We start from the raw sequence: 21,557 nt of genomic DNA, 5'->3' as shown, positions 1-21,557 counted from the left end.
TTCGTTCTTTTATAACAACATGAGGGTTCTGTGTGTCCATAGGGATTAGGGCAAAGCTAGAATGCCTCTACTATCTGCATCATTTGATCTTTGATCCACTGGTAGAGGAGCTATGACTGTCCTGACTCAGCTCTATTGTTCAAACTGATAAGGGTCTCTGGGCAGTCCTAGCAGTCAGGAGCAACAGTGGGAGGTAGCTTATGGGTTTGTTCTGGGATTTTTCTCTGATGCAGCTGTAGAGGGCTGTGAGTGAGATCAGAGGCCATGTCATGGTGAGTGTGGGGCCATTGTCCCTAGGCCAGGAAAAGCAGGCTGCTGAGCTATCACAGCCTGATCTGCTTTAACCGAGATGGGCTGTGGTTCAGACTATGGTTCCGTTGTTTTCCATGTGGTGACTTCAGCAGAGATCTTTGTCCTCTGACCCTTCTTGAGTGTTAACTGTCCAAGGAGGAGGGGACCCTGTGGCTTGGGCAGTAGAAAGTTGTGGTGCTTGTAGAATCACTATCTAGTGTGCACACCCAGGCATTGCTTTTGCTGTGCATTAATTAGATAGATTGGAAAACTGAAAGTCTCATTTCTAGAAATGCCTCATGTTATATTCCACACATGGTTTTGTGTAGCAAATTTTACAAATAGTTTTGAAACTGGTAAAAAAGAAGTGGTGGTGGTCATCATTGAGCAATAATTGCTTACTTTTTTTTTTAATTTATTTTTTACCTTTCAACTACCACCGGGCACAATGGAGTGATTCAAGGGAATTCAATTCCTGGGTTCAAATGGATTTTCTGAGATGCAAAATTTTGTCAGTGTCAGGTGTGCCTGGGTTTAGGTAAGTGGGAAGGGAAGATTCCACATCTTGTGACATAATCCATGCAGCAAGAAACAGATATTAAATTATTCTTCAATATTGTTTTGTGTGTGAGTGTTGGTGAGGGCAGGGCTATGCTTGAACCCACAAGGGAACATGAGGGACTGCAAGCCATAGCCCATCTTTATTATGGTCTCCATTTTCCAAGAGACTTCCCGAGAAAAAGGATTCTCTGGAAAGGAGATTAGTAGTAGCAGGAGGGTCATAAATATAGCAGTTTAAAGGTATCACTTTGAGTTTGTCTTGTAGGAGTTGTGAAATCTGTGTTTATTTAATTTGTATTAAATTAAAAAAAAATCAAAGGTACCTCTGATCCAGTGCACATTTTTCATGTTAGAGTTTCCTTAGGCCTTTTCATGTAAACTTGGCTATATTTTAGGCTTATGTTTTTGGCTTTTTCTCTTATCCCCTCACTCTTTCACAAAATCTGTGCATTCTTGACTGTTGATGTTTGTGCTAAGTATAGAAGTCACATCATGCCAGAAGATTATGAGATTAGTGGCAATAGAATTGTCACTTATTTTTCTGTTTTCCTCTGTTTTTTACCAGGTGGCTTTTCTGATATGAGATAGAGATTTTGTGTTGTCCTTTAACAAGCATAGAACGACAATTTGCACTTATGTCTGTAGAAGGCAGAGGAGACTACATGAAGGTGGGTGATACCACTTGGCCAGTTTACTCCTTTTCTTTGGGCATAATCTTTTGGTGATCTGTCCTTTTTCTTTAGAAGTTTCATGTTTCCAGTGGACTCCATATTCTTTATTTGGATGTTTTTATTCTCCTGAAATTATTATATCAAAACCCTGCCCCATACCTAATTCTGGGGTGAGGATAGTTCCTTTTCAGGCAGTTATATCTTTTATAGGGCAAAATGGTTTTTGGAAATAGAAAAAGTATAATCTCTCAATCTAAGTTACAAAAATCTTTGAAAGTTTACAAATATACCTTCAACTCTATTTATTTCTAGATAACAAAGGACATTTACTTTGATTTTCACCCTGTCTTTTACAAGTAGCTTTTAAGTGGAATCAATGTAAATCCTATGTGCCTGCCTCTGCCTCCCACGTGGTATGTAAAAGGCATGTGCCTCCCAAATGCTGGGATTAGGGCTATGCTATAAACCACCAACACCCTGTCATTGTAACTCCTGAATTTAGAAAACAACTAATTAATAGATAACTGCTTGTCTCTGCTGGGATTAAAGGCACTGTCTATCACCACACTGATCAAATATGTTATATTCACTCCAAATTATTCCAACTCAAACAAGTTTATACCTTTGAATTTACTTAAAACATTTTAAACCTCTTAACTGTTTTTAATATGAAACAACAAAAGTATCCTTTTTTATTTAAAAAGAAAACACTAGTCTTTATAAGTTTGTGTGGACTCAAGGACCAAGTTGTCTGAGGAATAGTTACCCCTGCTTATTCAGGAGATCTCTACTATTCAAATCTAATTATTATCAATTTTGATAGGATCCACCATTCTATTCCTGTGGAAGCATTCAGTTTTACCAGTGAAGACACAGTTTCTCACTATCTACTCCTTTTAGTTATGTTTACTTTTTTTTTTTTTTGTTCTACAGTATTTAGGTGTGCTGTTAAGTTGCTAGGAATAGATCTTTCTGATTTTTTTCTGAATGTACTTAATGCTATAAACTGTCTTCTGGTCAACACTTCTATTGTGTAGTATGAGTTTTGATATGTTATGTATTCATTTCAAGAACTTATTGCAAGTTTCTTATATCTTTTGAGACTTCCACTGTTCAAGTATATCATCAATTTTGGAGAACAGTATATGAGTTGCTTAGAAGAGGGAATACAATCTTTTGTGCTTGGGTGCATGTTCTGTAAACATCATTTGGGTATATTTAGTTTTTTGATCTTAATTATCTGGATCATTTCTCTGTTCAGTTTGGTCAGAAGGACCTGTCCATTGGTGAGAGTGATATATTGAAGTCTTCCCCTACTGGTTTATGAGGGCTAGGATGTGATGCAAGCTGCAGAAGGGTTTCTTTTATAACTTGGGTGCTCTTATGTTTGGGGCATAGATGTAAAGTATTGAAATGTTATATTGCTGGATGTTTTTTTTTTTAATATGCCATGTCCTTTGCCATCTTTTTATTAGTTGTTTTTGAAGTCTGTTTTGTTAGATGTTAAAATTGCTATACAAAATTGATACTATTGTCCATTCATTTGGAATATCTTTTCCAACCCTTTACCTTGAGATAATGTCTATCTCAAGGTAAAGCTGTGTTTGATGTATTTAGAAGGATAGATTCTGTTTTATCATCCATTTTGTGAGCCTGTGTCTTTTTATTGGTGAATTTGGGTCAAGGGTATTAAGAGATATGAATGAACAGTGATTGTTAATCTTGGTATTTTGGTGGTGGAGGTGGTGGTGGTTTTAGCACCTTGTGTGGGGCTGTATTTATAGATACATATTGTGTAAATTTGACCTTAACATGCAACATCTTATTTTCTCCATTTGCTGATTGAAAGGTTCTGGGCATAGTTAGTAATATTTCTTGGCTTCTGTAGCATTTTAGAGTCAGAAGCACACTGTCTATGTCCTTCAATTTCTAGCATCTTAATGAGAATACAGGATTAATTCCAATAGATCTGCCTTTATTTGTTTCTTGGTTGGTTTTTGTTTGTCTGTTTGATTGGTTAGTGTGGTCCATTCGATTTTTTTTTTCTGTTACAGCTTTTTATATTTTTTCTTTGTTCTATATATTTAGCATTTTGATTATTCTCTGGAAAGAGGACTTTTTTTATAGTCCAGTGTCTTTGGTATTTTTGTATGCTTCTTGTGCCTTGATAGACATCTTCTTCTTTAGATTAAGATTTTTTTGTATGATTTTGTTGAAAATATCTTCTAGACCCTTGATCTCATCCTTCTTCTGCTAATCTGATTATCAGCACGTTTTTTCTTTTCATAATGTCTCAGAGTTCCTGGATGTTTTGTGATAGGGAGCTTTTGGATTTAACATTTTTCTTTGATACATGTATGTATTTCATCTTTTTTTTTTTTGTATATTTTCAGACAAAATTGCTTTTTGTAGCCTTTGCTGTCCTGGAATCACTTTGTAGACCAGGTTGGCCTCAAACTCACAACAGTCCAGCTGTCTCTGCATCCCTGACTTCTGCTGTTAAAGGAATGTATAAACACACCTGTCTTCCATTTCTTCTATTTTGTATTCAATGCATAAATTTATCTCCTTGATCTCTGTTTTCTGTGCGAAACTTTCCTCTGTATTTTCTTGCCGTAGTCTTTAATTTTTTCATTTCCAGGATTCCTTAAGTTTCTGCATTTAAAAATTAATTTTCTTTGGTTTTTTGAGCCTAGAATTCTCTGTGTAGCATATGCTGACCTTGCCTTGCTTTGTAGACCAGGGTAGCCGCAAAGACACAGAGATATCTCTGCCTCTACCTGCCAAAGTGCTGGGGTCACAGGTGTGATCAACATGGCCAGCTTGTTTTTGCTTTCTTTATTGATTATATTTCCATATTTCCAGAATGTGTTTCATTCTGTCATTCTCCATTCAGCAGAGGCCTGGAGCTCAGCTTCCAGATGAAGAACAGTGGTTCCATTTCTCTCAGGGGCAGCTAGAACACTTTAGGCAACACCCATGTTCACTAGGCCAGGGTGTGTAAGAATTTTCTATTGACTGTTACAGATAGCTTGTTCTTTTAGAATGAAATCACCAGTGGTAGTGGAAATTCTGGTATTCCAGAGCCTATGGCAATACCAAAGTGTTACCATTCTTGGATACACTGCTGTGCCTTGCTCTAAGGACTTTCACCTCCGAGGTTCAAGTAAAAGTCCATGCCTTATTGGCTTGCAGCCAATACATAGGCCTAGTGAAACACAGACCCAGTGAGGCCTAGGCACAGTGGGCCAGTGAGCAGGCCCAGAGGGGGATAAATGATGAATCTCAGAGGCCATGATGGAAGGCTGATGGTATCAGGTGGCATCTAACCTGCCAGCATGCCTGCACCCCCAGCATGTTTGTTTGCGGTCAGAATTTATAAACCTTGGCCAGAGGGACAAATTTCCAGGGTGAATGTTTGGTTTTCTGTGTCTAAGTATCAAGGATCCTTGGCTTAAATATTGGGCCATGATGCCTCATTTTCCATGCAATAGCATGGTCCTATTGCAAGAAGGAGGACACAGTACTTAATTATCCTATATGTGTGGGGAAATCTCAGCACAGTTGAAAGTCACTGCTGAAGACTAAAATCCTTAGCAGGGTAATGCATTTCTAGGAATTCCCAAATACTTGTTGGAGCAATTTCCTTATCAGGAAAGGGTTTGGCTAATAATCTGCCCTGAGGTCTATGTGAGGCTCTTTATAAAACCTGGGGTCATACAGATCCTGAGGTGAATTTTTAGGCTCTTCACTGAGAAAACAGAGTTCACTATCATAAACCAAGTGTAAATAACTGGCTATCCAGAGATGTCAGAGTTCACCCTAATCCAGAAAAGCCTCACATCCCTCAAATGTTTGTTGTTTCATGGCTTTATTTAAGGAATTTATTGGTTTCCTCCAATTGTTTGATTATGATTTTCCTGGATTTCTTTATGGAATTTATACATACCACATACCACAGCACATCCTGAATATATAAACATAACTGAAAGCACAAGAAAAAGATCTTAAAACAAAATAGATGAAGATGATATTGGTTGTTAAAGCAATTAAGGCAAAAAAGATGTTTAAGCGTATAATACAAACTCAGAGACAGATGTGGTACTGTGTCCTTACCATCTTACCAATTGGCAAAAGGATTGTGAGTTCAAGGCCAACCTAGGCTCCATAGCAAACTCACTTTTTCTTTAAAATTCTGCTTTCTTCCACTTGGCTTGAGAAATTTACATTTTCTTACACTGATGCAGACATATATCCAGTCATAGAAAATAATATGGTTTCCAAGTGATTTTAACAGATATCTTTTGCTTTATCAAAATAATATGAGATAATTTTAGTAGTCAAAATCATTTATCTTATATTGAAACATTTGTATGCTTTAATGGAATCTTCAATTGGAATAGCCCTCCACCTCCAATACATATTTTATTGTTGCCAAAGGAAATAATTAGATTGCACAAATTGAGTAATGGCCAGTGATTTCTTTGATTTTGATTTTATCTATAATCCTATTTTATTTGCTTATAGGACTATGTTATTTTTATAGTCCTATCTTTGTGTTTGCTTTTGACAGGAGTTCTATGTATATTGTGTGATTTGATTAGTTATAATCTAACTATATTGTTTTTTTGAAAGTCATAGACCTTCACATATTTTCCCTTCTGAAAATTTATTATATTATGCTATAATTCCTTTAGTTTTTGTTGATTTGGAGACTTGATATAGAGAAGCAGTTTTACTTTTCTCTTCTTGATCTTAAAGGCTTGCCTCTCCTCATTTCTTGGTATATCTATGTTTTCAAGTTGTTGCAATCATCAATGTCTCGGTTTTTGCTTTTGAAGTGACTGATAGAATTAACACATTGTTTTTAGGCTTTTAAAACTTTCTCCTATATTGTTGTCTCTTTGTCCTTATTAGCTTCAGTTGTCAACATTTCCAAGCCTGCAGTCATCTGAGGGGCCTCAATAAATGGCATGCCCTCATCAGAGAAGTTGTTTGCTATATCTGTGAGAGATTGTGTTGATAGATGATTGATGTGGGAAGGCTCTTCCACTGAGAGATACAATATCCCTAAGCAAGTGGGCCTGGGCTACATAAGATAACTACCTGAGCATGAGACAGTGATGAAGCAAGAGACCAACCTAGGAAACATTTGCCCATGGCTTTTGCCTTAATTTCCTTCAAGCTTGACTTTCTATGCTAAGCTCCCAAAGTGATGGACTGTGATCTGACAGTACCAAACTAAACGTGTAAACGCATTCATGACCTGAGATGCTTTTAGTTAAGGGATTTAGTCACAACAACAAAGAAGCACATTAGAACAAAAAGTTATATGCAAAGAGTGATTTTACTGCTGGACAGAATCTTGGAATGTTCTCTTTTTAAGGAGTGCGGAAAACATCAGGATTTACGATGGCAAATGCATTACAAAGCTGTACGCAGAGATTCATCAGCTGTTCTGGTAGGACCTAGAAGATCAGAGTATTGAGAGTAATGCAGACAGAGGATGTCCATGTCATAAGATTCGGTGGACAATAGACTCTACAGAAAATCAAGCTAGAGGTCATTTGTGTGATATTTTAGCTGCCAATCATACTAATTCATTCTGCCCATGCCTTGAAATTGAGTGAGGAAGAATTAAAAATTGATGAACAGGATTTCTTAGATGGAATATTGAATCTATTGAATGGTTAATATTAGAGAGACATTCAGGACCACAGTGAAAGAAAGAGACAAGTGGAACAGAAATTAGTGTAAAGCCTTTGTAGAGAAAAACAGTACTAGATAGTTTCAGATGGCAGTCACATGATGAAAGAGGCAGAATTTTTTCAAGGAGATTATCACCATCAAAGAAGAAGTCCTAGTTCTGGATTTGAAGCCTAAAATGATATTCATAGAGTAAATGCCTTTCTGCTAATTCTTCTGTTAATGGAAGGAGGACTCAAAGTGATTCCTAGTGCCAGGAATGAACTTCATATAAAGCCTGCTCCAAACGGTCCAAGAGTGACACCGTCCATCCCAATTTTGAATCCAAATTGACAGGCTCACCCATGTTGTGCTTTTTTTGGAAACAAGAAAGATGTAAAATTTAACGTAATAGATTCTTTGTGGTTTCTATTCAGCACTGCGCCAGCCTTCTGTGTTTGGCAGAGTCAGATCACCAGTGAAGATACTGTAAAGGTTCATTGCATGACACCATGAGGGGTGAAGCCTGAGTTGCATCTTGACACTACAAGATGTTGATATCCCTAAGTTATGAGATACCTGTCATGGAGTGCTGCTTATAGGGAGTGGAAGTAACCAATCTGAGAGATGTATGAGACGTTGCATAGATAGGACCCTCTAAGCCTTTTGAAACAGCAACAGGATTTGCTGTTTTCCTTGCTGGTCTTCTTTCCTTGGTACAGTCTTCTCTCACTGTGTATACATTCCTCTCTACTGGAATGGGAAGGGGTATTCTGTGTATCTATGTTGGAATGATGTAACTTGCTTCTGATGTGGCAGTCAAGAGATTTTCTTATATGTCAGAAGAGACTTTGGACATTTAAACAGTGTATGAGTTATTGCCAAATTTTAGGATCACTGAAGTTAGACTACTTTTTCATCATGGGATGGTCATAAGCCTATAGTGAATTTGGTCAGAAATTATTTGATCGAATCAAAAAAGCTCCCAGAGAAGATGATGTTTCTCATTTTGACATTGAATGAAAAATTTTCTGTCCTGAAAATCAGTATGTACACCAGGTAGGTTTTGCACTTACAGGTCTAACTCCAGTTGAGTTTGGGGTAAAATTTAGGCTAACATGCCTGGCATCAATAACATCATCATTAGCTGCTGAGTCTGGAATGTAGGGTTTTGGATTTTTTATTTTGTTTTGTTTTGTCTGTGTAAGCATAGGTTTTTGTGGCTATCTTCATCCACATCTTGCATTTGTAATTGCCAGAGAGTATATTTAATTTTTTAGGGGCATGTATTCATGACATTAACACTGAGCTTCCTGAGTCATTGAATTGCAGGAGTGTGACATTCTTCCAACCTGTTGTGTTTTTTTTAACTTTATTCATTCATTTTATTCACATTTTTATTTAACTTTTATTAATTACACTTAATTCATTTTTTATCTCCCCATAAGCCCCTACCTCCTCCCCTCCCGGTCCCACCCTCCACCCTCCTTTCTGCATGCATGCCCTTCCCCATGTCCACTGATTGGGGAGGTCCTCCTCTCCTTCTTTCTGATCTTAGTCTATCAGTTCTCATCAGAAGTGGCTGCATTGTGAGGGTTCTAGGTTATCTCCATGAATAGTCCTTGGTTGGAGTATGAGTCTCTGGGAAGTTCCCTGTGTTCAAATTTTCTTGTGTTGCTCTCCTTGTGGAGTTCCTGTCTTCTCCAGCTCTTACTATTTCCCACTTCTTACCTAAAATTCCATTCACTGTGCCCATCAGTTGGCCATCAGGCTCAGCATCGGCTTTCACAGTCTGCATGGCAGAGGCTTTCAGAGGCCCTCTGTGGCAGGTTCCAAGGTTGTTTCCTGTTTTCTTCTTCTGGCTTTTAGAGGCCCTCTGTAGCAGGTTCCTAGGTTGTTTCCTGTTTCCTGATAAACTAGGTTTAGATAGAAGGGGAGTAAGTAGTTCCTTCCCTATCAGATTAGGGAAAGGGCATAGGAAAAAAGAAAGAATGTGGGTGGGACTGGGAATAGATGACAGAGGGGTCTACAGTGGGTATACAAAGTGAATAAATTGTAATAAATAAAATTTAAAAATAATTTAACATCTCAATTGTAGCCTCCTCTCTTGTCTCTTCCTCACCTCATCCTCCATTCCTCTTTCCCGCGTATCCCATTTCATCAGATAGGGGAAGCCCTCCACTCCTACCAGCTGATCCAAACTTATCAAATCTCACTAGGACTGTCTACACCTTCTTCCTTTGTGGTGTACCAATGCCTCCTCCACCATGAGGAAGTGATCAAAGAGCAGGCAACAGAGTCCAGGTCAAAGCCAGCCCCTGCTCCCCTTACTATGGATCCCACATGGAGACTGAGCTGCCTATCAGCTACATCTGAGCAGGGGTATGGGTCCTCTTCATGAACGGTCTTTGGTGCATGCATCAATCTCTGCATGTCCCCACAGTCCCAGATTTGTTGACCTTGTTGGTCTTCTTATGGAGCTTCTGTCAGCTCTGAGTCTTTCTATCCCCCCACTCTTTCCTATGACTCCCTGTGCTCTGCCCAAAGTTTGGTTGTGAGTATTAGCATCTGCTTTATCCCCTACTGGGTTGAGTCTTTCAGAGGACATGTATGTTAGGCTCTCATCCTGTTCCCTCTTTTCAGTCATGTCTGATATCGATTCTATTTGCACTTTTGAATGAGAATTGAGCATCCTCCATAGGGTCCTCCGTTTTATTTATCTTCTTTAGGTCTGTGGATTGTAGTATGTTTGTCCTGTATTATGGCTATTATCCACTTATAAATGAGTATATACCATGCATGTCTTTCTGGTTCTGGGATACCTTACTCAGGATGATCTTTCCTAGTTCCATCCATTTCCCTGAAAATTTCACGATTTCCCTGTTTTTAATACATGACTAGCATTCCACTGTGTAAATATACCACAATTTTTGTAACTGTTGTTCCATTGAGAGACATGTAGGTTGTTTCCAGATTCTGGATGTTATGAATATAGATGCTGTGAACATAATTGAGCAAATGTATTTGTTGAATGGTGGAGCATCTTTTGGAAATATGCCCAGGAATAATATAACTGAGACTTGAAGTAGCACTATTTCCAATTGTCTGAGAAAGCATCAGAATGATTTCTAATGTGGTTGTATAAGTTTGCACTCTCACCAGCAATGGAGGAGTGTTTCCCTTTCTCCACATCCTCATTAGCATGTGCTGTCTCTTCAGGTTTTGATCTTAGTCATTCTGATGGACTATCAAAGTCATTTTGATTTGCATTTCCATGAGGACTATTGATATTTGGCATTTATTTAAATGTTTTTCCACCATCTGATATACCTCTGTGAGGAATTCTCTGTTTATTTCTGTACCCCAGTTTTAAAATGGTTTGTTGGAGTTTAATTTCTTGAGCTCTTTATATATCTTGTTACTAGCCCTCTATGCTGTATATAGATAGGGTTGGTGAGGATCTTTTCCCAGGCTGTGGGCTGTTGATTTGTTCTATTGACAGAATTTTTTGATTCATAGAAAGTTTTAGTTTCAGGAGATCTATTTATTAATTGTTGATCTTAGAGCCAGTACTCTTGGTGTTCTGTTCAGGAAGTTATCTTTATGTCAATGTGATCCAGGTGTTTTTCCCACTTTTTCTTCTAACTGATTTAGCGTGTCTGGTTTTACGTTGGAAGTCTTTGATCACCTTGGACTTTAGTTTAGTGTGGGATGGTAAATATGGATTTATGTTCATTTTTCTACATGTAGACTTCCAGTTATACCAGCACCATTTGCTGAATATGTTGCCATTTTTTCATTGCATGGTTTTGGCTTCTTTGTCAAAAATCAAGTGTCCATAGGTTTGTGGGTTTATTTATAAGCCTTTGCTTCAATTCCATTGATTCACCAGTCTGTTTCTGTAATAGTACCATGCTGTTTTTATTACTGTTGCTTTATAGAATAGTTTGAGATAAGGGATGGAGAAACCTCCTGAAGATCTGTTTTTGTACAGGATTGTTTTAGCTATTCTGGTGTTTTCTGTTTGTTTGTTTGTTTGTTTGTTTTGTTTTGTTTTCACATGAAGCTGAGAATTATTCTTTCAAGGTCTGTAAGGAATTGTGTTGATATTTTGATGGGGATATCATTGAATCTGTAGATTGTTTTTGGTAACATGGCAATTTTTATTATGTTGATCCTACTGATCCATTTACATGAGAGATCTTTCTATCTTTTGTTATCTTCAATTTCTTTTGTCAGAGGCTTGACAGTTTTTTGTTTTTTTCATATGGGTTTTTCACTTGCTTGGTTAGGGTAACACCAAGATACTTTATGTTTTGTTTGTTTGTTTGTTTTTCTGGCTATTGTGAGGGGTGTTGTTTCCTGAATTCTTTCTCAGGCAGTTTGTCTTTTGTACACAGGAGTGCTACTGATTTTTTGTTATCTTTGTATCCAGCCACTTCGCTGAAGTGTTTTTCAATTGTAGGCGTTCCCTGGTAGAACTTTTAGGGACAGTTATGTATACTGTCATTTCATCTATGAATAGTGATACTTTGACTTCTTCCTTTCAATTTGTACACCCTTAAACTCCTTTAGTTGTCTTATTGCTCTAGATAGGACTTCAGATACTATATTGAAGATATTTGGAGAGAGTAGGTAGCCTTGCCTTGTCCCTGAGTTCAGTGGAATTGATTTAACTCTCTTTCCATTTAGTTTGATGTTAGCTATAGGATTGCTGTGTATTGCCTTCACTGTTTTTAGGTATGTGCCTTTTACCCTCGGTCTCTTCGAGACTTTAAAGAAGAATAAGTGTTGGATATTGTAAAATACTTTTGCAGCATCTAAGGAAATGATTGTGTGGTTGTTTTTTTTCAATTTATTGATATGATGGATTACATTGATGGATTCCATGTTATTTAACGACCGCTGCATGCGTGGGATGGAGCCTACTTGGTCATGGTGGATGATATCTTTAAAATGTTCTTGGATTTGGTTTGTATTTTATTTGAGTATTTTAAGAGGGATTGGTCTGAAGTTCTCTTTCTTTTTTGGGTCTTTGGTTCTTTGAGGATTTATCAAGGTGCCTTCAGTCTTACAAAAGGTGTTTGGTTATGATGCTTCCATTTATATTATATAAAATAGTTTGAAGAATATTGCTATTCTCTCTTCTTTGAAGCTCTGATAGAATTCTGCTCTGAAATCATTTGTCCCTTGGTTGGGAGTCTTTTGATGTTTGCTTCTATTCACTGAGGGGATGTAAGACTATTAAATTTCTTTACCTGATTTTGATTCAACTTTGGTAAGTGGAATCAATAAAAAAATTGTATATTTCATTTTGATTTTCAAATTTTGTGGCATATAGGCTTTTGACATAAGAGCTAATGGTTCTTTGGATTTTCTCAGTGTCTGTTATCTCTCTCTTTTTATCAGACTTGGTTGATTTGGATAGTGTCTCTCTGCCATTTTCTTAGTTTGGCTAAGAATTTGTCTGTTTTTTTATTTTCTCAAAGAAATAGCTCCTGGTTTTGTTGATTATTTGAATTGTTCTCTTTGTTCCTAATTAATTGATATCAGCCCTGAGTTTGGTTATCTAGTAGTCTGCTCCTGTTGGGTGTGTCTGCTTCTTTTTCATAGAGTATTCAGATGTGCCATTAAGTTGTTTGTATGGGAAGTCTCCAATAGCTTATGAAGGTACTTAGTGCTATTAAATCTCTTCTTAAGACTGCTTTCATTGCATCTCATAAGTTTGGGTATGATGTGCCTTCATTTTCATTGAACTATAGGAAGTTCTTTATTTCTTCCCTGACCCAGATTTCATTGAGTAGGGAGTTGTTCAGTTTCCACGTATGTGTAGGCTTTTTGCTATTTCTGTTATTGTCAAGATCCACCTTTAGTCCATCATGGTATGATAGGATGCAAGATATTACTTCAATCTTGTATCTGTTGAGGCCTGGTTTGTGACTACTGTATGGTCATTTTTAGAGAAGGGTCCGTAAGGTGCTGAAAAGAAGATATATTCTTTTCTGTTTGGGTGAACATTTCTCTAGATATCTGGCAGGTCCATTTAATTCATGGCATCCATTAGTGTCATTATATCTCATTTTAGGTTCTGTTTCACTGCTCTGTCACTTGATGATATTGAGTTGTTGTGGTCTCTCACTATTAATGTGTGGAGACTGAAATGTTCTTTGAACTTAATTAATGTTTCTTTTACAAATGTGGGTACTCTTGAATTTGAGGCATAGTTGCCCAGAATTGAGACACCATCTTGGTGGAATTTTCCTTTTTTTGAGTTTGAAGTATCCTTCCTCATCCCTTTCAATTAATTTTGGTTGAATGTTTGTTTTATTAGATATTAGAATTGCTATTCCTGCTTGTTTCTTGTGTCCATTTGCTTGAAAACCCACATTCCTGCTTCAACATCCCAGGAACTTTTTCCAGGGATTAGCTCAGTGATCTGAGGTTGGAACCAATTTTCCCTCACCGTTGGGTTTCCTTTCACCTGGGAAACACAGTCAGTGGTGTTTTGTGGCCTACTGTTCCAACTGTTGGTCACTGTGCAGTCTCTGCTACCCTGCTGATCAGACACAGTGTGCAATCAACTCTGCCATCTGGGATCTGTTTTTTTTTAATTTTTACTGAATATGAGTATTTTGCTTGTATGCATGACTATGCACCTCTTGTGTCCCTGCTCCTCATAGTCAGAAGATCACCTCAGAACTCATGAACCTAGAACAATGGATAGTAGTGGGATTCATGTAAACACTGACAATTGATCCCAATTATTTGCAAAAGCAGCAAGAATTCTTCACTGCTGAGCCATCTCTCCCACCTTATGTTGCTTATTTATGACCAGAATTTACATTGCTAATATTTTTCTCTTTCAATTTTTACCTGTTTAAACATGCTTTCCCTTTTAGTAAGATCTTATTAATGTTACAGTTTAAGCTGTGGCACTGCTGGTTTCTGGAAGATTAATACAGAATTGAGTTGAATGTATAATTCTTTGTAGGAGCTTCAGTAAAGACCTCTGAGTTTTTTCTACCTATTATATTTGTTTGATTGACATTTAAGGAAGACTCTGACTTACAATATAGGTCTGGATGTCCTGAAACGCTTTGCATAGATCATGCTGGCATCCAACTCAATGAAATTCACCTGCCTCTGCCTCCTGAGTGATGGAATTAGAGGCATAACTGAATATACCCAGCTTGTTCATCATTTTTGTAGTTAATAAATGTTCATAAATTTCTCTGATATGTACTCAGTACTGTTCATTGTTCATTTCTCTCTGTGTCTCTGTCTCTATCTTTCTCTTTCTATTTCACTCTCTTCTCTCTGTTTGTCTTTGTCCACATTAATTGGCATGTCTATTCCAAGGCTATATCCTATTCAAAAAGTTCAGATATGACAGTTATTCAATTTTCTTCTGAGAATGATTATTGATAACATTAGCAATTCTTTTTTTAATATAAAAGCTTTAATCTTTATTCTTCAACTATAGACTATACATGATTTGGAAAGGAGAATATATAAAACAATTATCAAAAAAGAATAATGTGGTCTATATCTTTTCTTTTGTCTGGTCATTCACAAATATGATCTTATCAGCTATGATTGTTGTTGTTTGACACCTCACATTATTTTTATTCATGTATTTACTGTAGTCCACTTTCCCTTCCACAAATATATGAATCTCCCTTTTCACATATTGATATGCCACTTCCCTGAAGCATGGTAAAAAGATGATATTCAGTGCCATGTTGTGTTTTGACTGAGGTTATCCATTTATTCTGTGTCCCCTGATTACCACATCTCATTTGTTGCTAGATAAAATATTGTGATTCCTTTTCCTTCCACCTGTCTCATGACAGAGTCCTGACTGACTTGATCAAGGAACTGACCAGGATTCATAGATCGCTCAAGAACCCAACTGCTCACTACTTTAGATTCCTGTCTTACAAAGTGATGAAACTCCTGTAACACAGTTCTTCAAAGCACACCTTTGGTTTTTCTTACAATCTAACCTTTAGGCTTTTTCTTCTCCCCTCCTTCACCCAATGCACAGCACCCAACTGTCTAACATTAGCACTTCTGTGTCAGAAAATATATGGAAGAAGCACTAGAATTATATGGTTATATTTCCAAAGAAGTATAAATTTATATTGTTGCCAATGTTTCTGTTGTACAATTGTATATTGTACAATTATATTTTAGAATTCAGTGACATTCAATGATGTGCATGTGAAATTCAGCCAAGAAGAGTGGGCTTTGCTGGAATCTTCCCAGAAGCAACTCTACAAAGATGTGATGCTAGAGACATGCAAAAACCTCACTGAAATAGGTAAGACTGTGAATTTTCTTTCACTTTTAAAATAAGGAGACAACTCTTACTTTGTTGTTGATCCTCTTCTGCAATTCCAATTGAGAATGAGGAGGAATGAGGTGATTTAATCAGGCATAGTACTAAGGGTCACAGAATGTAGTGATTTAAGTTTTTCCTTAATAATAATATGATATTTCCAATAATATATATTTCTGGTACTATATTTTAGGTTACAAATGGGAACACCATAATATTGAAGAACATTTTCAAAGTTCTACAAGTAACAGAAGGTAAATTTATATGCATGCTGATACAGACACGAGTGTTAAGAAATTTTAATGTGTCCTGGAAGTGTTTGTTTTTATTTTTGTTTTTGTTTGTTGGCTGCTTTTTATTTTTTGTTTTTGGAAGAATTTTTTTTTGTAGCCGTGGCTTGTCTTAGACTTGCTTGGTGGAACAGCCTGACCTTGAAATCACACATATCTGCCTGTTTCTGCCTCCACGAATGCAGGGATTAAAGGCATGTACCATACCTGGCTGTGTCCTGGAGGTTTTGAAGAAAAGCAACAGTGTAAAAACAGCACTGCTTTAAGTGTGCTGATGATCATTAAATTCCCACAGTTCCATTTACCTTAATGTCAGGTATCTGATTTGTGTTTGCAAGGCATTCCCTAAGATAGAAGAAAATTAAATAATGTTGTAACAGAAAATACCATTTAAATCATATAGACATTACAACTACTGAGTTGAACTGCCAATCTGTTTAGTCTCATTTTATCTACTCAGATATTGTAAGAGGTATACATATTGAATAGGTGATCAGTATGTGTCCAAAACTTCCTAATAACAACCACTGTTACTCATATTCATGCAGTAACATTGGAAAGTTTAGTGAAAGGAGCAGCTTATGAGAGTCAAGAATATTGTTGTGGAGAAACCTTAATCCCTATATGACATGTCTATGATGAACAAAAAACAAACTGTGTTAATTCAATGAGGGAATCCTTTATTATTCTTGTAATTTAAATAGGTATAGCATATGTCACAATGTTTGTAAGGCACATGAGTAGAGGGATATTGAAAGAAGCAGTGTAGCTGTCTTTCTCCAAGAACAATTACTTTTGTAGTAGTCCCCACTTTGAGTAGAATTTCTGAATGCAATAAATGGTTACTGTTAATTGGTTTTGCAACTTAAATGAGAATTCATCAGCAAACTAATACTGCTGAAAATACCTATGAATACTAGGAATTTGGAACTTCTTCTGCTTCTCTTGTCTCACTTTGCAAAGGAAGTGTCATTCATACAGTAAAAACAATGCGAATGGGATTGCTGTGGTAAATCTCTGTATTCTTACAATAATCTCTCTATATATAAATATAAAAAAATACTCTTATAGAAAAATGATGCTATGAAAGTGAACCATGGAACAAATGCTCTTACCATCACAGGGATCTTTGAAAATACCCATAATGAAGGGAAAAATCATTAATGTAAATAACATGATAAAACTTTAAAATTTGATTCTCCTTTACCATTTTTATGAAATTATGACCAAATTATGAAATTAATTAATAAAGATAAATATATTTATTAGTGTAAAGCACTGACTGTGGTAAATCTTTCACATGTGGTAATTATCTCTGCAGGCATGCAAGCAGTTGTACTGGAGAGAAACCTACTAAATGCACTCTATGTGGTAAAGCTTTCTCCAATACCACTGATCTCATACGGCATAAAGGAACACACACTGGAGAGAAGCTTTACAAATGTAATCAATGTGGTAAAGTCTTTGCACAAAAGAGTCATCTCATAAGCCATAGAAGAACACATACTGGAGAGAAACCTTATGAATGTATCGAGTGTGGTAAAGCCTTTACACGAAACAGTACTCTCTTAAGCCATAAAAGAACACACACTGGAGAGAAACCTTATGAATGTAACCAGTGTGGTAAAGCCTTTGCAGAAAACACTCATCTCTTAATCCATAAAAGAACACACACTGGAGAGAAACCTTATGAATGTAACCAGTGCAGTACAGCCTTTGCACAAAAAAGTCATCTCATAAGCCATAAGAGAACACATATTAGGAAGAAACCTTATGAATATGCCCAATATGATAAAGCCTTTGCACAGCCGAGTAGTATCCACAAACAAGAAAAGACACACAGTGGAGAGAAGCCTGGTGAGGGTAATTAGTGTGATAAAGCCTTTGTATGTAATATTCATCTCCTAAGACAACAACACATTGTGGAGGGAAACCATATAAATATAACTATGTGGCAAAGCCTTTGCACATAACTTCTAATAAATCAAAAAACACATACTGGAAAGAAGCTGTATGACTGTAACCAATGTGAATAAACTTTTGCACTTCAGAATAATCTCCACACTCATGAAAGAAATCCTAATGGACAGAAAGCCTGTGAGTGTTTTTAACATGGTGAAACCATTCCACATTTGTATAATCTTCATCATCATGAAAGGATTCATAATGGAGGAAAAACTTACGAATGTGTTAAAATGGTGAGGCCTTGCACAAATCTAGAGTCATCATTATCATAAAAGTATCCTTACTGGAGAGGATTTCTGTGAGTATAAGCAATGTGGAAAGGCCTCTGTGTACTTTGGTCCACTGAGATCCAACAGAACTGTAAAACTAGCTCAATGGAAATGACCTCCCTTTTCTAAAGGGGAACGGGAATAGGGAGAATAGGAATGGAGGGTAGTACTGGGGGAGAGAAGGGAGGGGGACTACGATTGGTATTTAAAGTAAATAAACTTATTTATAAAAAGAATACAATGAATATTGAATATCAATTACATGCAACAGTATTATATAATAAGGTGTTTATGGAAGACTTATTGATAATCCTGATTCTCAACATTTACTGTTTTCAATTGCCTCACATTACACAAGAAACTTTTAGTCCAGTGGATGAATATGTAGGGAATGGTGAACTAACACCAGCCAGGAAGTTCTCTGAGAGTATGAAAACAGTGGTAGCCTGTAGAAGTTTCTTTGTGTACACATACCTATTGTTCCAGCGGTACTATTGAAAAACATCACAACCAACACTGAATTTTGAGATATGAGGGAGGAGGCTTTCTTTTCCATGTATGACCCTGCTTCTGGCCTAGATGTGTAACCATGTCAAGGGTGAGTTTTTCTGGAGAGTGTCTTTAGACATAGACACCACCAATCAAATTTGTTAGATGGCCTTTGACACAGATACCCGATCACTCCTCCCTTCAAATATCAGAAAATTTAATTATTTGTTCTTGTTCTTGTTCATATGATAGGAATGTGCTGTTTAATGCAAATCGAGTACCCTTGAATTGCCTAGTATTAAACAATTATCTACACCTATGCTTGGAGCATCCCAGGCACTCCCCAAGGGGTATAAGCTTGTTTTCTGGAATTAAAGTTGAACTTACTTTCTGAGGTGATTCCCAGTGTGGCTCATCACTGTTATGCTTGTAGGCTTTCCAAGCTTTATACCTCATCTTCTGCCCCTCATGCCTTTCTGGGTTGGTTGAAAACAGCCTTCTAGGCAGCAAGAGAATCATGTTCTCTGAAATGCTTGTGATAATATGTTTCAGAGGTTATAGCATTTCAATTTCACATGTTTCTGCATGTGAGATGGTAAATTAAACACTATATTGGGGGCTGGACTCTTTAAAATGAGTTATACCTAGTGTTTCTTTCATGGCAAGGTTGCAGGAAAGCTTCATGGTATGAAATCTTTTAAGGTGAGTATAGTGGCCGATGGAAAAGAAATAATAGCAGAAATTTTATTTCTCTGCTTTTAGTAGCTGAGCACTTTTCCAATAAGGTATGGGTGGATGGCAGAGGAGAGTTACTTCCCTTTTGAGTAGGCTAGGGAAAGGGGATGGGGGAAGATGAAGTGAGGGTAGGAGCAGTAGGAGTTGAAGGAGTGACCTTCAACCATCATACATAATGAATAAATTGTGAAAAATAAAATTTTTATTTTATTAATAAAAACAATTAATAAAATAAAAAAATACTAAAAAAAAACAAAAGAGCAAAATAGCAAAATTTTGAGTCTAGTTTGGGTTACTGCCCTTCCTCAAAGAGAAGAAAGAAGATATATAGAAAGAAAAGAAAAACATAATCTTTGTCTTTGTCACCTTTCTTCCCTGTGGGCTCACTTGATAATCATTATCCAATGGAGACCATGCTTCTCTCTCTCTGAACTTTATGTTACCATAGCAGTAGGATTCAAACCTGGAACTAATGGCAGAGGTTCCTAGTTAACATATCAAATCAAACCTACCTGACATTTTCTCCCAGCAATCCTTCAGTTCTTCGATGTTGTCTGGTCCTCCAGGCTAGTATAGCCCATGCAATACCCTGAATTCTCCTTCCCAGGGCCTGAGCTAACCTCACTTCCCCTTCACCCATATATAGGCAAACTATTTTGCCTACCCGGTCCTGTCAAGAGCCATTCAGTAGCAATAGCAAAAGGGCTGTAGAACTCATGGAATGTGGCTCCCCTGTTAGCATAGTCACGAGGAGTTTGTCTTGGAGAAGCATAATCCCTAGAACTGCTTGTCCTGAGGACTTTGTGCTCTTATGTAGCATATCTCTGCTTGTTGCCCTTATGATGCCCATATTCCTCATAACATGAGTTGTATGAAAACTCTAAAGAGGCTTCTAGCCCATCACTGGGCGATATCATTGGCATTTAAAATTAACAATATTTTATCTCTTTCCACCTGTTTACTGGAGCAGATTAATGAATTAACCACTGCCCTTGAAAGGAGCCATAGATGTAGATTGTTAGCAATGACCATTATACTTAGAAACAATTTGGTAAAATAGATTGTTTAACAAGGTCAGGGAAGATGTTTTTGCTAATGGCTCTGATGTAAAATATCTTAAAGAACAATTTAAAGTTAAGAAAAGTACACCGTTAAAAAAAGCCAGGGATGATTTAAGGTTGATGAGCCGAAACAATAGCCCAAGGTAGCATTGGCTGTCTGGACTCCCTCAAACTGGGTCTAAAACTGAGACAGCAGTTGATTCCTGTATATTTGTTTTTCCCCTCAGCTTCTTGATATGATTTAATAAAAATGATTAATGAGTAGATGCACACCCCTTTAAGATTTAAAGTACAGGTGCCAGTACAATGCCATTTTTATTACTGTTTCACTATAGTACTACTTGAGATCTCAGATGAAGATACCTCCAGAAAATCTTTTATTGTACAGGCATTTTTTAAAATCAATTCTGGGTTGTTGTTTTTTTTTTTTTTTTTTTTTTTCCATATGAAACTGAGAATTGTTCTTTCAAGGTCTGCAATGAGTTGTGCTGGTATTTTGATTGGAATTGCATTGACTCTTTAGATTTCTTGTGGTAGAGTGGCAATTTTTACTATGTGAATCATACCAATCCCAGAGAATGGGAGATCTTCTGATATCTTCCTTGAAGTTCTTTTTTCCATACAAATCATTCACTTGCTTGATTAGAGTCACACCAAGGTACTTTATATTATGTGTGGCTTTTGTGAAGGGGTTTTGTTTCCCTAATTTCTTTCTGAGCCCATTTGTCTTTTATATACAGGAGGGCTTCAGATTTTTTAATTTAATTTTGTATACAGTCATTTTGCTGAAAGTGTTGATCAGCTGTAGGAGTTCCCTGGTTGAATTTTTAGGGTCATTCATGTGTACTCCCACACCATCTGCAAAACAAGTTGGACTCGATTTGGAGAAAAGGGAACCCTCCTCCATTAATGGTGGGAATATACACTTGTACAAGCACTTTGGAAATCAATCTGGTGCTTTCTCAGAAAATTATGAATAGTGCTACTAGAATATTCAGTTATACCAACCATGGGCATATATTCAGAAGATTATCAACCATACAACAAGGACATTTGCTCAACTATACTCATAACAACTTTATTGACAATAGCCAGAATCTGGAAACAACTTAGATGTCCCCAAACCAAGAAATAAACACAGAAATTGTGGCACATTTATACAATGCAATACTATTCAGCAATTAAAAACAAGGAAATCA

At 36.9% G+C, this 21,557-nt stretch overlaps 1 pseudogene; it reads right to left on the bottom strand.

Annotated features, from left to right (window-relative positions):
* Positions 1–14,763: 14,763 nt before the first annotated feature.
* LOC132650714 (single-stranded DNA-binding protein, mitochondrial-like) overlaps positions 14,764–21,557 on the bottom strand; it is a 30,887-nt pseudogene continuing 24,093 nt past the window's right edge.

The sequence above is a fragment of the Meriones unguiculatus genome (genome assembly GCF_030254825.1).
Source record: "Meriones unguiculatus strain TT.TT164.6M chromosome 13 unlocalized genomic scaffold, Bangor_MerUng_6.1 Chr13_unordered_Scaffold_28, whole genome shotgun sequence".
In the NCBI taxonomy this organism is placed as follows: Eukaryota; Metazoa; Chordata; class Mammalia; order Rodentia; family Muridae; genus Meriones; species Meriones unguiculatus.
This window is presented reverse-complemented; position numbering and strand designations above follow the sequence as displayed.